We start from the raw sequence: 16773 nt of genomic DNA on the forward strand, positions 1-16773 counted from the left end.
TTCCAGGAGCTTGTGGAGACTTACCGGTTACCTTCTGGTCAGATGTTTTCTTGCCTTGGTTAAACAATTCTTATCCTCTAACTCAGTTTGTTCTCACCTGATTAAACTGGATTTATATTACTACTTTTGTAGACCACACGAAGGTTTAAAGCCTATTCACACTCTTATTAGTCAGCAAACTGAATTATCTGTGAGGGGACCTCTAGCAGCTTAGGAGTTCAAACTTAATGCTACTTTTACACCACATGAGTGGCCTCAAGCCCTTTGTAACATAAATTCTTTCATGTAGAGGCAGCTATTAAAACGAATCTTTGGTGGTAATATACCCCTGTAAGCCTGAGCTCTACATATCAAATTTGTTCTTCTAAATGCTGGCTAAATTGTGAGCAAATTGGCTCTTTATTACACTTCCTTTGGTCCTGTCCCTCTCTGAGACCTTACTGGAAGAAGGTAGAAGCTTTACTGATGCAGATATTAGGTTCAGCGGTTAGTTTATCTCCATATTTGGTTCCTTTACTGATTGGTTAAGATGTTTTCCCAAGAAATGTACAGGGTGGGCCATTTATATGGATTTACCTTAATAAAACGGGAATGGTTGGTGATATTAACTTCCTGTTTGCGGCACATTAGTATATGTGAGGGGGGAAACTTTTCAAGATGGGTGGTGACCATGGCGGCCATTTTTAAGTTGGACATTTTGAATCCAACTTTTGTTTTTTCAATAGGAAGAGGGTCATGTGACACATCAAATTTATTGGGAATTTCACAAGAAAAACAATGGTGTGCTTGGTTTTAACGTAACTTTATTCTTTCATGAGTTATTTACAAGTTTCTGATCACTTATAAAATGTGTTCAATGTGCTGCCCATTGTGTTGGATTGTCAATGCAACCCTCTTCTCCCACTCTTCACACACTGATAGCAACACCGCAGGAGAAATGCTAGCACAGGCTTCCAGTATCTATAGTTTCAGGTGCTGCACATCTCGTATCTTAACAACATAGACAATTGCCTTCAGATGACCCCAAAGTTAAAAGTCTAAGGGGGTCAGATCGGGAGACCTTGGGGGCCATTCAACTGGATATGTGAAATTGCTACATGATGATGTGTTTTCCTCTTTATGCACTGAAGCTGGCACGTTCCATCAAGATGGTACACCACCACATTATGGGTGTCAGGTCCGAGCATTCCTAGATGAACAGTTTTCTGGAAAGTGGATTGGTCATCGTGGGCCAGTCGAATGGCCCCCAAGGTCTCCCGATCTGACCCCCTTAGACTTTTATCTTTGGGGTCATCTGAAGGCAATTGTCTATGCTGTGAAGATACGAGATGTGCAGCACCGGAAACTACAGATACTGGAAGCCTGTGCTAGCATTTCTCCTGCAGTGTTGCTATCAGTGTGTGAAGAGTGGGAGAAGAGGGTTGCATTGACAATCCAACACATGGGCAGCACATTGAACACATTTTATAAGTGGTCAGAAACTTGTAAATAACTCATGAAAGAATAAAGTTACGTTAAAACCAAGCACATCATTGTTTTTCTTGTCATTTCCTTAGAAGATTTTTCATGCAAAAGCCTAGCACAGAGCCAGCCTGTTCAGTCCAGTGCACTGGAGCAGCACTGTCATGGTATAGCAGATAGGAGTATATGACATGTTGTGCTGTGCTGTTATTGGCTAAAGGGGTAACAGAAGAAGGACCTGTGTGTGTACTACTGGCAAGTAGCTCAGCTCTGGTCCCACACTCAGCAGTAAGAATGCTAAAATCACTTGTCAGCACTCTAGAGGGTTAAGCCAATAATACCATGCGTGCGTTGTTTAATCTTTTGAAATGATAGTTACACCTAAAAACTTTCAATGGGGGTCAATGGGACTAATTGATTGCTTTTCATTCATTTTTTTGCATTCAGATTGCTTTACATTTAGAGACTCTATAGTTGGCCTCCAGTTGTTGACCACCCCACCCACCCAATATCCGCAGACATGAGCAGCCATGCAGGGCTAGCGAGTGTGTACAATGTGCATGAATGCAGCGACTCACTCGTCCTTGTGTGGCTGCTCATAGCGGCTGATTGCTGCTGCGAACAGCACAAAGGGGGTGTAAAATATACTGCAGATCCGTTACAGGTGACCCTACCCTTAGGGTACATTCACATGTACATGATCTGCTGCATATATTTGCTGCATATTTTGTGCAGCTGATTTTGCTACCCATTAACTTCGATAGGCAGCTATATCAGCTGCAGAAAATATGCAGCAAAAATATGCAGCAGATCCTGTACATGTGAGCATACCCTTATGATGTTCAATGTGCAGGATCAATAGCAATTTTTCAAATGCTTATACAATACACTGCAATACCAATATACTGTAGTGTACTGTGTACTGTCAAATCAGTGATCTGCTTGTACCACTGTAACAGCCAATCTACCACTGTAGCCATGGAGACCATCAGAAGGCCCCTGACTACCAAAGTAAGGCTATGTTTACATGATGAAATTTCCATGTGGAATTCTGCACAGAAATTCTGCAGCATCAGAGTCCCATTTATTTCAATGGGAATCTGCTGTGCTGTTCACAAAGTGGAATTTTAGAAATTCAAATTTCAGTGTCCGCAGAAAGAATAGACATAGCTAATCTTTCTGTGGACTCTGCACGGAAATGCATTGCTGTCTATGAGACAGCGCATTTCCATTGGGCCTAATGTCAACATGGTCTGCCGGCAATCCACTTTCAGGGGAAAGTCTGCACAGAGATTTTCCATGTGGACATACCCCTGTATGAATATAACCTAAGCGATCAGCAACCCATAATTAATAGAGATGAGCACATTTTTGAAAAATTTGATTCGGCCAATTCGCTGAATCTTCCCAGAATGAGACAGCCTGGAGCTGGCATCAGCATGAGGAGAACATATGGTGGCAGAATGAGCTGGCATCAGCATGAGGAGAACATATGGTGGCAGAATGAGACAGCCTGGTGGTGGCATCAGCAGCATCAGGAGTCCTGAAAGTGACCCGGTGAGTAGGAAGGTGGGTGGCAATACCAGTACCCAGTGGCAAAGGTGGATGAAAAAAGGAAAGCTTGGCATCAGATGTGTGGCATCAGGCGGGTGGCAGGATCAGAATAGCAGCTGAGGCAGGTAGGCAGAAGAAAACGGTCTCTTTTGTAAAAGTATTGAGGATATGCATTACGTAAAAAACAAAAAACACCATGTGCCACCTACACCACCAAGTATTGATGTGATGACCTCTAAAAGGTGACAGGGAACAACATATGGTCCATTGTAACTGGTGGGGGTAAAAACTTCCCCTGTAAGGCCCTACTTTTGGACTATTAATTTCCTTTTTTTTTTTTTTAATACTTCCATTTTTATTTCAGTTTTTCATTTATACATTAATTCTACAAAGGCATATTACATTTCTTGAAGATTTAAACAACAATATTGTCCCCACATTTTTTAATTTCCCAATGGAAGAAGGGTTCCGTGAGGGGGAACAAAAACAAAATAAACCTAAACAGACCAAAACACCCACAAAAAAATAAATAAATAAATAAATAAAATAAAATAATTTTCCCTCTCTTCTCTCTTTCCTTCATTTCTCGCCTTCCTCTCTCCTTAAAAATATTTTTATAGTTCTCTCTCTCTCTCTCCCCCCCCTTGCCCCATCTCTCTCAATCCATCTCCGCCATATCAACCAAAATTTATCTTCGTTCCCTCTTTTAGTATATATGGCTTTTTCCCAAGCCACAATGTTTTCCATCTTTTGAAGAAAATGCAATCTGGATGGTGGATTTGGGTTTTTCCAGCGCTGGGCTATCAACTTACGCGCATTAATTTCCTTCTTGGCAAGTGTTAATCGCCTTAAAAAGGGTGGCCCCCATACAGGAAACTCTCACTATTTCCACCTAAAACCCTGGGAAATGGTAGTGATTGTTGGTGGAAATGGGGGGGGGGGGGGGGGGTTTCTTGTGTAGGGCCGCCCATTTTAGAGCGAGTAACACTTGGCAAGAAGGGAATTAAGAATGCGAGAGTCGGAATTACATGCCACGACTAAGAGCCACTTACGGGTCGAAACGGTTTCGCGTGTGTTCTTTTATTCTCCACGGATATCCTTTGGTTTTAACAATATTAATTAAAAGTGAAGTTTTAATCTACTTTTTCATCACAATTTTTTGGAGAAGCTGGAGGCCCCTGCTTTTCTTCCCTCTTTGATGATTTTTTGCACACCCTTCCTTTTCTTAGATATAAAAAAAAAATTGGGGTCCACATATTTTATCCTAAGAAAAGTTACGTTTTAGCTAATGCATATCCTCAATACTTATTTGTAGTCTGATGTGGAGGAATGACTGTAACTGGGAAGCAGCACCTTAAATCTGTTTGGCACTATCCATATTTGTGAAGTGTTGGTGTGGCACCATGGTCAATCTACTCTGATGCATCAGGCATTGGTGGGTGGAAATCCTGGCTGATCCATGCCTGATTCATCTTCACAAAGGTCAGTCCCTCCACATTTTTCGTGGACAGATGATTTCTCCTTGGAATCACTATGGCCCCCGCTGCACTAAACACCCGCTCTGATGGCACACTACTAGCCGGGCAGGACATTTTTCCAGAGTAAACTGTCAAGTTTGGCTGCCCAGAAGACCAGCGGATCTTCAAAGTGTGTTGGCATGGTCATGTCAAGGTATGCCACCACCTGCTGGTTCAGGTCCTGCTCCAGGTGTACCTGCTGCTGATGAGATACTTCACTATGCGGGTGAAGAAAGCTACTCATTAGCGACTTATGACTCAGGCTGCTGCTGATGGAGCTGGTACTGCTCCTGCCACCCCACCCCTCCCCAGAAGCCATGGCAGTGGAAGGTGAACGCAAAGGGCCCCCCGATTCAGAACTGTGAGAGGATGGACGATGGCATAGATAGGCATTGGCCAACTGACTACGTAGGATGTCTCTGTAGTAGGTCAGTTTGTCCTCCCTCAGTGGGTGTAAAAAAGGCCCCCATTTTGTGCCGGTAGTGAGGGTCCAATAAGATGGAGAGCCAGAAGTCATCCCGCTGCCGAATGGTGACAATTCGGCGGTCACTACAAGTGAGCATGCATCGGGCTATTTGTGCAAGTGACTTGGAGAAACTCCCTGCCTCCATCTCCACTCCATACTGCCACAGTGTGTCTGGGTCCCCTGTCTCGTCTACTTCATAACCCTCTAGCTCCTCTGACTGCTCCTGCTCCTCCTCTCCTGTCAGATGACTATACAAACTGCCCATTTCGCGAAACCTAAACTGTGCTCCACTGTCCCCCTCCTCTTCCAGTTCAGCCCCCACAGGGCTCATGTGGCCGTGAGATGTAGGCGCAACATCTCCAGTGCGCTGACCAGCCATCGTTTCCAACACGTGTTGTAGTAAATGAAGCAGTGGAATGATGTTGTTCATCCCATAATCCTGGCAACTGACGAATAATGTGGCTTCCTCATAGGGCATGAGCAAACGGCAGGTGTCACGTATGAGCTGCCACTGGTTGACATTAAAGTTACACAGGGGAGTACCCCTATCCGATTGGATCATCAAGAAATCGGTGATGGCTTTTCTCTGTTCGTATAGTCGGCCTAACAAGTGGAGGGTGGAATTCCAACTTGTGGAAACGTTGCAAATCAGATTATGTTGGGGGATACCGTTCTGACGCTGCAGCTCAAGGAGGGTGTGCTTTGCAGTGTACGAGTGGCTGAAGTGCATGCAAAGTTTCCCTTCCATTGTTAGGATGTCTTGCAGATGGGGGGGAACACTTCAGGAACCACTTGACTACCAGATTGAACATGTGTGCCATGCAGGGCGCATTTCTCAGGCTTCCTTGTCGCAGTGCAGACAAGATGTTCTTCTCGTTGTTGGTCACCATTGTTCCCATTTGCAGTTTTCGTGGAGTAAGCCATGATTCAGTTTCTTGATGAATGACTTTTCGCAGTTCCTCCCCTGTGTGACTTTGTTCGCCAAGGAAAATCATGTGAAGAACAGGGTGACACCGCCGTACCCTGCACACATGGTATGCTGGAGTGGCACTGAGACTTGTCCATGCAGTGGGGGCTGAGAACAAGGTGGAGGATGAGGAGGCGGAGTCGCACACTGTCACAGGACCAACGGCCTGAGTACGTGGAGGCGGAAGTTGCTGTTGTGGCTGTACAGGAACCACATTTACCCAGTGGGTCGTAAAGGACATGTATTGCCCTTGACCGTAGTTACAGCTCCACACGTCGGCGCTGCCGTGCACATTAGTACACACCGACAGGCTCAAGGACTGGCCCACCTTCTGTTCCAAAAAATTGTGCAGGTCTGGTATTACCACAACCAAAATAAATATATTGCATTTCATAGATAATAGAAAACACCTTTAAAAGATAGGTTATCAGTGCTGTCTATTGTCTACTAAATTGTGGATAGTCCTTCTTTCCCAAGAAGGCTTTGTTCACATTAGTAGTGCTCGCGAATATTCGCAATTCGAATTTAAATTTTCACATATGTGAAATTTTATGCGCATATGCAAACATTTATGCGCATGTGCGCATATTCGCGAATATTGAGCCCTCCCTTAGTTAATGGTATAGGGAACTAAGACTAGTGCATTAACTGTGATTTTTTTGCCCATTGAAACCAATAGGCCCGTTGTGGTCTATGGGGATCTCATGGCATGTAAAACAGTAAGCTAAGCAGGACCGGCTCATGGGAGACGATCACGGGTTTGAGTCTCGGGGTGGGACAGAGTGTTACAGTGTTGTGGTTTAACTTTACTTTCCTGGAAAAGCTGCTGAGTTGCCCATAGCAACCAATCAGATCGCTTCTTTCATTTTTCACAAGGCCTCTGCAAAATGAAAGAAGCGATCTGATTGGTTGCTATGGGCCGCTCAGAAACTTTTCCTGGAAAAGTTTCTGAGTTGCCCATAGCAACCAGATTGCTTCCTTCATTTTTCAGAGGCCTTTTCAAAAATGAAGGAAGCAATCTGATTTGTTGCTATGGGCAACTGCACAACTCTTCCTCTACACTGGTTTTGATGAATCTCCCCCATAGAGGGAGATTAATCCAAACCTGTCCAGAGGAAAAGTTTCTGAGTTGCCCATAGCAACCAATCAGATCGCTTCTTTAATTTTTCACAAGGCCTCTGCAAAATGAAAGAAGCGATCTGATTGGTTGCTATGGGCAACTCAGCAGCTTTTCCTGAAAAAGTTTCTGAGTTGCCCAAAGCAACCAGATTACTTCTTTCATTTTTCAGAGGCCTTTTCAAAAATGAAAGAAGCGATCTGATTGGTTGCTATGGGCAACTGCACAACTCTTCCTCTACACTGGTTTTGATGAATCTCCCCCATAGAGGGAGATTTATCAAAACCTGTCCAGAGGAAAAGTTTCTGAGTTGCCCATAGCAACCAATCAGATTGCTTCCTTCATTTTGCAGAGGCCTTGTGAAAAATGAAAGAAGCGAGCTGATTGGTTGCTATGGGCAACTCAGCTGCTTTTCCAGGAAAGTAAAGTTAAACCACAACACTGTAACACTCTGTCCCACCCAGGGACTCGAACCCATGGTGGTCTCCCATTCCACTGTGCTGCCAAGAAGGTCCTGCTTAGATTACTGTTTTGCATGCTGTGAGATCCCCATAGAACACAATGAGCCTATTGGTTTCAATGGACAAAAAAAATCACAGAGATAATGCACTAGTCAAAGTTCCCTATACCATTAAAGAAGGGAGGACTCAATATTCGCGAATATGCGCATATGCGGAAAACCAGTGGAGAGGAAGAGTTGTGCAGTTGCCCATAGCAACCAATCAGATTGCTTCCTTCATTTTTGAAAAGGCCGGAAAGTGAAAGAAGCGATCTGATTGGTTGCTATGGGCAACTCAGAAACTTTTCCTCTGGACAGGTTTTGATAAATCTCCCTCTATGGGGGAGATTCATCAAAATCAGTGTAGAGAAAGAGTTGTGCAGTTGCCCATAGCAATCAAACAGATTGCTTCTTTCATTTTTGAAAAGGTCTCTGAAAAATGAAGGAAGCAATCTGATTGGTTGCTATGGGCAACTCAGAAACTTTTCCTCTGGAGAGGTTTTGATAAATCTCCCTCTATGGGGGAGATTCATCAAAACCAGTGTAGAGGAAGAGTTGTGCAGTTGCCCACAGCAACCAATCAGATTGCTTCCTTCATTTTTGAAAAGGCCTCTGAAAAATGAAGGAAGCAATCTGGTTGCTATGGGCAACTCAGAAACTTTTCCAGGAAAAGTTTCTGAGTTGCCTATTGCAACCAATCAGATCGCTTCTTTCATTTTGCAGAAAATTAAAGCAATCTGTTTGGTTGCTATTAGAGATGAGCGAATTTACAGCAAATTCGATTCGTCACGAACTTCTCGGCTCGGCAGTTGATGGCTTATCCTGCATAAATTAGTTCAGCTTTCAGGTGGGCTGGGAAAGGTGGATACAGTCCTAGGAAAGAGTCTCCTAGGACTGTATCCCCCTTTTCCAGCCCACGGGAGCACCTGAAGGCTAAACTAATTCATCAACTGCTGAGCCGAGAAGTTTGTGATGAATCAAATTTATTGTAAATTCACTCATCTCCAGTTGCTATGGGCAACACAGCAGTGTTGCCAGGAAAGTTAAGTTAAATCACAACACTGTAACACTCTGTCCCACCCTGGGACTTGAACTCGTGGTGGTCTCCCATCCACTGTGCTGCCGAGAAGGTCCTGCTTAAGCTTACTGTTTTACAAGCCAGGAGATCCCCATAGAACACAATGGGCCTATTGGTCCCAATGGGCATAAAATCACATTTTCATGACAAATCTATATTAAAAAAAAGGCTATTTCTAGCCTACATACAGCCTCTATAGGGGTATAGAACACTTTGCTGTCTTTTAAAACGCATATGGAGTGTGCTGGGGTAGTGAAATAATACTGTTATTCAGAATAACATGCAGATTACCAGTATCGCTTTTAGAATCACTGCCGCACAGCAGCACAATTACAGAGCCTGGTGGTGGCATCAGTGTCAGGAGACCATATAGTGACTGAATGACATAGCGTGGAGGTGTTGGCAGCATGAGGAGACAATTTAGTGGCTGAATGGCACAGTGTGGATGTGTTGGCAGCATAAGGACACCATAGAGTGGCTGAATGACACAGCGTGGAGGTGTTGGCAGCATGAGGACACCATATAGTGGCTGAATGACACAGCTTGGATGAGGCTGAAGCATGAGGACACCATTTAGTGGCTGAATGACACAGCGTGGAGGTGTTGGCAGCATGAGGAGACCATATAGTGGCTGAATGGCACAGCGTGGAGGTGTTGGCAGCCTGAGGACACCATATAGTAGCTGAATGGCACAGTGTGGAGGTGTTGGCAGCATGAGGACACCATATAGTGGCTGAATGACACAGCTTGGATGAGGCTGAAGCATGAGGACACCATTTAGTGGCTGAATGACACAGCGTGGAGGTGTTGGCAGCATGAGGAGACCATATAGTGGCTGAATGGCACAGCGTGGAGGTGTTGGCAGCCTGAGGACACCATATAGTAGCTGAATGGCACAGTGTGGAGGTGTTGGCAGCATGAGGACACCATATAGTGGCTGAATGACACAGCTTGGATGAGGCTGAAGCATGAGGACACCATATAGTGGCTGAATGACACAGCCTGGAGTTGGCTGATGCACGAGTACACAGCAGGGCTTCACAATCCCCCCCAAAAAACACCACAATTTTAGAAATTTTTGAAAAAGAATTTGGATAGCGGGTGCTACCTATGAAAAAATGTGAAATTCCCAGACCCAGGCCCCACAGCAGCATCAGTAATCCATATATTGCCTGAATGACACAGCCTGGAATTGGCTGATGCACGAGTACACAGCAGGGCTTCACAATCCCCCCCTAAAAAACACCACAATTTTAGAAATTTTTGAAAAAGATTTTGGATAGCGGGTGCTACCCATGAGAAAATTTGAAATGACCAGACCCAGGCCCAGCAGTGGCATCATTAACCCATATATTGCCTGAATGACACAGCCTGGAGTTGGCTGATGCACAAGTTCACACCAGGGCTTCACAATCCCCCCCAAAAAACACCACAATTTTAGAAATTTTTGAAAAAGATTTGGGATAGCGGGTGCTTCCTATGAGAAAATGTGAAATTACCAGACCCAGGCCCCACAGCGGCATCAGTAACCCATATATTGCCTGAATGATACAGCCTGGAGTTGGCTGATGCACAAGTTCACACCAGGGCTTCACAATCCCCCCCCCCCCCCCCAAAAAAAAAACACCACAATTTTAGAAATTTTTGAAAAAGATTTTGGATAGCCGGTGCTACCTATGAAAAAATGTAAAAATTCCCAGACCCAGGCCAGCAGCGCCATCATTTTTTGATTTGAAATTTAAAACAACCTTTGCATGTCCCAGACCCCAGCGTGTGGGTACGAAGGACCAAATCCAATAAGCCCCCACAGGGCTTATGTGGCCGTGAGATTTAGGCACAACGTCTCCATTGCCCTGACCGGCCATTGTTTCCAAGACTTCTCGCCAAGGCAAACCATGTGAAGAACAGCGTGACACCGCCGTGACCTGCACACATGGTATGCTGAAGGGCCACTGAGACTTGTCCGGGCAGTAGAGGCTTAAGACACAGTGGAAAAAAATGTAAGAATATTTAGGACAGCGGGTGCTACCTATATATTGCCTAAATGACACAGCCTGGAGTTGGCTGATGCATGAGTAAACACTAGGGCTTCACAATCCCTCCAAAAAAAAAAAACAATTGTAGAAATTTATGAAGAAGACTTTTGGATAGCGGGTGTTACCTATGAGAAAATTTGAAATTCCCAGACCCAGGTCCAGCAGCGCTATCGGTAAAACATATATTGCCTGAATGACACAGCCTGGAGTTGGCTGATGCACGAGTACACATCAGGGCTTCACAATCCCCCCCAAAAAACAAAACAATTTTAGAAATTTTTGAAAAAGATTTTGGATAGCGGGTGCTACCTATGAGAAAATTTGAAATTATCAGACCCAGGCCCCACAGCGGCATCAGTAACCCATATATGGCCTGAATGACACAGCCTGGAGTTAGCTTATGCACCAGGGATTCACAATCCCCCCCAAAAAACACCATGCCGTGACCTGCACACATGGCATGCTGAAGGGCCACTGAGACTTGTCCAGGCAGTGGAGGCTTAAGACACAGTGGAGGATGTGGTGGCGGAGTAGCACACTGTCACAGGACCAACGGACTGACAGAGTGTAGCAGGAAGCAGCATTGAGTACACACCAGGGCTTCAGAATCCCAAAGAAAAAAACAACCATTTTAAAAAAAAAATTAAGAATATTTAGGACAGCGGGTGCTACCTATATATTGCCTGAATGACACAGCCTGGAGTTGGCTGATGCATGAGTACACACTAGGGCTTCACAATCCCTCAAAAAAACACAACAATTGTAGAAATATATGAAGAAGACTTTTGGATAGCGGTTGCTACCTATAATAAAATTTGAAATGCCCAGACCCAGGCCCAGCAGCGCCATCAGTAAACCATATATTGCCTGAATGACACAGGCTGGAGTTGGCTGATGCATGAGTACGCATCCAAGCTTCACAATCCCTAATAAAAAAGACAAACATTTTTGACGAAATATTTTAACGAAAATTTAGGACAGCGAGTGCTCTCTATATATTACCAGAATGATGCAGCCTGAAGTTGGCTGCAGCATGAGTAGACCATTGAAATGTGTGATTTTTTTATTTTAAATTTAAATCAAAATTTGTGTCCCGGACCCCGCGGTGTGGGTACAAAGGACCTAATCTCACAAGCACCCACAGGGCTCATGTGGCCGTAAGATGTAGGTGCAACGTCTTCCTAGCCCTGACTAGTGTTGAGCGGCATAGGCCATATTCGAATTTGCGAATATTCGCGAATATATGGACGAATATTCGTCATATATTCGCGAATATTCGCATATTCGTAATATTCTCGTTTTATTTTCGCATATGCAAAAATTTGCGTATGCTAAAATAACATATGCGAAAATTAGCAGATACAAAATTAGCATAAGCATAAATTCGCATATGCGAAAATTAGCATATGCTAAGTTTCGCATATGCGAAAATTCGCACACCAGTCTCACACAGTAGTATTAGAGCCTTCTTTACACCACACAAGTTGGAAGCAGAGAGGGGTGATCACTGTGATGTGTACGGTGAAAAACAAAAACAAAAAAAAACGAATGTTCGTAATTAGGAATATATAGCCCTATATTCGCGAATATTCGTGAATTCGCGAATATGTGATATTCGCGAATAAAATTCGTATTGAGAATATTCGCGAGCAACACTAGCCCTGACCGGCCATTTTCGGTTTTTGTACCTTTGTTTAAGAACAAGCGCATATCCAAGAGTCCAGAAGACTCTATAATGCAGGACGGTGGACCACCAAAGACATTCTTCTATAAAATAATTTTTTATGAAATAAAGAAGCCGGGTTCATCCCTCTACGTATTGTTTTTGAAAATTTTACTTAAAAAAATCACACGCAACAAGCGTTCAATGGTGTAATGATTATTATTGTGGAAAATTCAAGTTTATTACTGTGATAATTATCAGAAAAATGGAAAAAACACTACCCAAGAGTGTTTATTCAACCCATACATTGCACCATAAATGTTGAAATTTAAATTAAGCATGTATGTATGTATTTCAAAAATCCTAAAATTAAAGGCCCAAGCCCAGAAGCATCATGAAGTCAAGTAGTTCCTGAAAGACACAGGAGCAGTTAGGAGTAGGCATCAGCAGTACCCAAGAGGCTTTAATAACCCCTTACATTGTACGATCACTCGCGAGATCGAGCAATAACAGGTGTGTTATGCCCTCTGATGTCCGTGGCTGCATGCGTGCTACACTGAACGGACCAGCGTGTGTCTATCTTTCACCGACAGGTGCGGGTAACCCGCTGAACCCCGTTCGCTATAGGGATCAGGGATTGCAATTATTTTCCAGGAAAGAAGAATCACAACTAAGTGCGGGTCATAAGCTCGGGTTCATTAAGTCCCTGCCCTTTGTACACACCGCATGTCTCTACTACCGATTGGATGGTTTAGTGAGGTCCTTGGATCGGCCCCGGCAGGGTAGGAGAAGGCCCTGGCAGAGCGCAGAGAATTTAAAGATAATTGTTGAAATTTGCATTAAGCATGTATTAACTTCTGCTAAACTTCCAAAAATTGAAGGCCCAAGGCCGGAGGCAATTATTTCATGAAAGACACAGAATGAGTCAGGAGCAGTCATTTGCAGTACCCAAGAGGGTTTCATAACCAACCCCTTACATTTAAAGATCAATGTTGAAATTTGCATTAAGCATGTATTTAGCTACTGCTAAACATCCAAAAATTGAAGGCCCAAGGCCTGAGGCATCAGGGAGGCAAGTAGTTCCTGAAAGACACAGAATGAGTCAGGAGCAGTCATTTGCAGTACCCAAGAGGGTTTCATAACCAACCCCTTACATTTAAAGATCAATGTTGAAATTTGCATCAAGCATGTACTTAGCTACTGCTAAACATCCAAAAATTGAAGGCCCAAGGCCTGAGGCTTCAGGGAGGCAAGTAGTTCCTGAAAGACACAGGATGAGTCAGGAGCAGGCATTCGAAGTACCCAAGAGGGTTTCATAACCCCTTACATTTAAAGATCAATGTTGACATTTGCATTAAGCATATATTTAGCTACTGCTAAACATCCAAAAATTAAAGGCCCAAGGCTAGAAGCATCAGTGAAGCAAGTGGTTCTTGAAAGACACAGGATGAGCCAGGAGCAGGCAATGGCAGTACCAAAGAGGGTTTCATAACCGTAATTGATAACCCAAGAGGGTTTCATAACCAACCATAATTGGGAAATGTTGGTGTAGCAGTATGGTCAATCTACTCTGAGGCATCTGGCATTGGTGGCTGGAAATCCTGGCTGATCCATCCCTGATTCATCTTCACAAACGTCAGTCTCTCCACATTTTTAGTGGACAGACAAGTTCGCCTTGGGGTGACTATGGCCCCGGCCGGACTAAACACCTGCTCTGATGGCACACTACTGGTCGGGCAGGACAGCTTTTCCAGGGCAAACTCTGCTAGTTGCGGCCATAAATCAAGTTTGGCTGCCCAGAAGTCCAGCGGATCTTCAATGGTTGTTGGCATGGCCATGTCAAGGTATGCCACAACCTGCTGGTTCAGGTCCTGCTCCATGTCTACCTGCTGCTGATGAGTTGCTTCACTATGAGGGTGAAGAAAGCTACTTATCAGAGACTGTAGACTCAGGCTGCTGCTGATTGAGCTAGTACTTCTCCTGCCACCCCTCCCCTCCCCAGCAGCCGTGGCAGTGGAGGGTGAGCGCAGAGGGCCCCCCGAGTCAGAACTGCGAGATGATGGACCATGTGGCCCATAGGCATCAGCCAACTGACTACGTAGAATCTCTCTGTAGTAGGTCAGTTTGTCCTCCCTCTCAGTGGGTGTAAAAAAGGCCCTCATTTTGGGACAGTAGCGAGGGTCTAATAAGGTGGAGATCCAGAAGTCATCCCACTGAGGAATTTTGACAATTCTGGGGTCACTACGCAAGCAACTGAGCATGCATCGTGCCATTTGCGCCAGTGACTCAGAGGTACCAACAACCTTTAGAAACCCCCCCAAAAACGTAATACTTTATTAGTGTCAGTTAAAACAAAGTATCCCTTGTAAACATGTACAGTGACCCCCCGACTTATGATGGCCCCGACATATGATCATTTCAACATATGATGGCCTCTCAGAGCCCATCATATGTTGAAGGCAGCATCGACATATGATGCTGCTGTGTGTTGGGACCATTATACAAACAGCTATCTGACAGCGCTGACAACTTCAGCAACTGACAGATAGTTGTTTAATGTGCCCCGTTCTGCCTCCTGTTACTCACATGCTGTCCTGCTAACTCCCGCAGGCTTCCACTGTGAGCTCTGTGTAAGCCCCGCCCCCCAGTGCAGCCATAGCCAATATCCTGCAGCATCTTGCTGCAGGCATCCAATGAGCTGCTGGCTGCCCTCCCCTTCCTTTCCTATAGAGCTGTAGTCGGCAGGATCGTAATGGAGGACATTCTGTCCCCCCTGAAGGTATTTAAAGAACTGTACAGTACTGTATGTGATGTCACACATTACATACAATACATATACACACAATACACCCCATACATCAATGTTTCCCTATCAGTGTGCCTCCAGCTGTTGCAAAACTATAACTCCCAGCATGCCCAGACAGTCAATGGCTGTACATGCATGCTGGGAGTTGTAGTTGTGCAACAGCTGGAGGCACCCTGGTTTGTTAAACACTCCCCATACACTCCACATACAATGGTCATCCCAGAACCAATTAGAAGTTTCCATAGGCGTGCGCAGCCTATTGCATTAGGGTGTGCACCCTAAAGCACAAACTCACTCCGCGCATGCGTGTGTGTGTGTGTTTATGTATGTGTGTGTATATATATATATATATATATATATATATATATATATATACAAAAAAAGAGGATTGCAGCAGCACACATTGGCCAAAAAAATTGAGGCTCTTAGCGCACTTTTTGATCAAAACGTGTCCCCCATCCACCACGGGGAGGTAGCCTCATTTAGGATGGGAACCTAGCACAAATTCTGAGCCTAACACTCAACTATCCACTCACCTCTGCTGGGCATATAGCCTCTGACTGGGTGACATGCTGGATCCATTTAAAACTCCACCTGTGAGAAAGGGGGAGGGGTGCACAGCTAAACAGGGTGCCATTACCCCCTGAATTGTACATACAAGAAAAAAGATATATATATACACACACACACACATACATATACACACACACACTCTTGCTTGCATAGTGTAGGAGGATTGTATCCAGGGCCGGTTTTAGGCTTAACATGGCCATGGGCAAAATTAGAAGTGGGGTCCCAAAAGTCGTAATAGTGCACTAATCAGATTAGCACTATTAGTCACTTCAAATACCATAAAAATATCTAAAAAGAAAAAAAAAAATGGTACCGATAAAACTACAAATCACAGCGCTAAAAATGACCTTCACATCCCCATATACAGAAAAATAAAAGTGCTATAGGGATCAAAATAGTACAATTTTATATTTTTGTATAGTTCCCCCACATTAGGTTGGCAGCATAGTTCCCCCACATTAGGCTGGCAGTATAAATCTCCCACATTAGGATGGAAATATATTTCCCCCACATTAGGTTGGCAGTATAGTTCCCCCACATTAGGTTAGTAGTACAGTTCCCCCACATTAGGTTGGCAGTATAGTTCCCCCACATTAGGTGCAGTATAGTTCCCCCACATTAGGTTAGTAGTACAGTTCCCCCACATTAGGTTGGCAGTATAGTTCCCCCACATTAGGTTAGTAGTACAGTTCCTCCACATTAGGTGCAGTACAGTTCCCCCACAGGTGCAATATAGTTCCCCCACATTAGGTGCAGTACAGATCCCCCACATTAGGTGTAGTATAGTTCCCCCACATTAGGTGCAGTATAGTTCCCCACATTAGGTTCAGTACAGTTCCCCCACATTAGGTGCAGTATAGTCCCCCACATTAGGTGCAGTACAGTTCCCCCACATTAGGTGCAATACAGTTCCCCCACATTAGGTGCAATATAGTTCCCCCCACATTAGGTGCAGTATAGTTCCCCCACATTAGGTGCAGTATAGTTCCCCCACATTAGGTGCAGTATAGTTCCCCCACATTAGGTGCAGTACAGT

General features: G+C 44.4%; 1 protein-coding gene across 2 annotated transcripts in view; it reads right to left on the reverse strand.

Moving 5' to 3' along the window:
* The window catches only part of AIFM2 (apoptosis inducing factor mitochondria associated 2), a 152887-nt gene that overhangs the window by 130399 nt on the left and 5715 nt on the right, over positions 1–16773 (reverse strand). The window contains exon 1 of one of the 2 annotated variants that reach the window (XM_056530697.1): positions 98–194. The exons of the other annotated variant lie outside the window; for it this stretch is intronic. The gene's annotated coding sequence lies outside the window, so the exon portion shown is untranslated. Of the gene's footprint in view, positions 1–97; positions 195–16773 lie in introns of those variants that run through there. 2 annotated transcript variants of the gene reach the window in all.

This window comes from Hyla sarda, chromosome 7 (genome assembly GCF_029499605.1).
Source record: "Hyla sarda isolate aHylSar1 chromosome 7, aHylSar1.hap1, whole genome shotgun sequence".
In the NCBI taxonomy this organism is placed as follows: Eukaryota; Metazoa; Chordata; class Amphibia; order Anura; family Hylidae; genus Hyla; species Hyla sarda.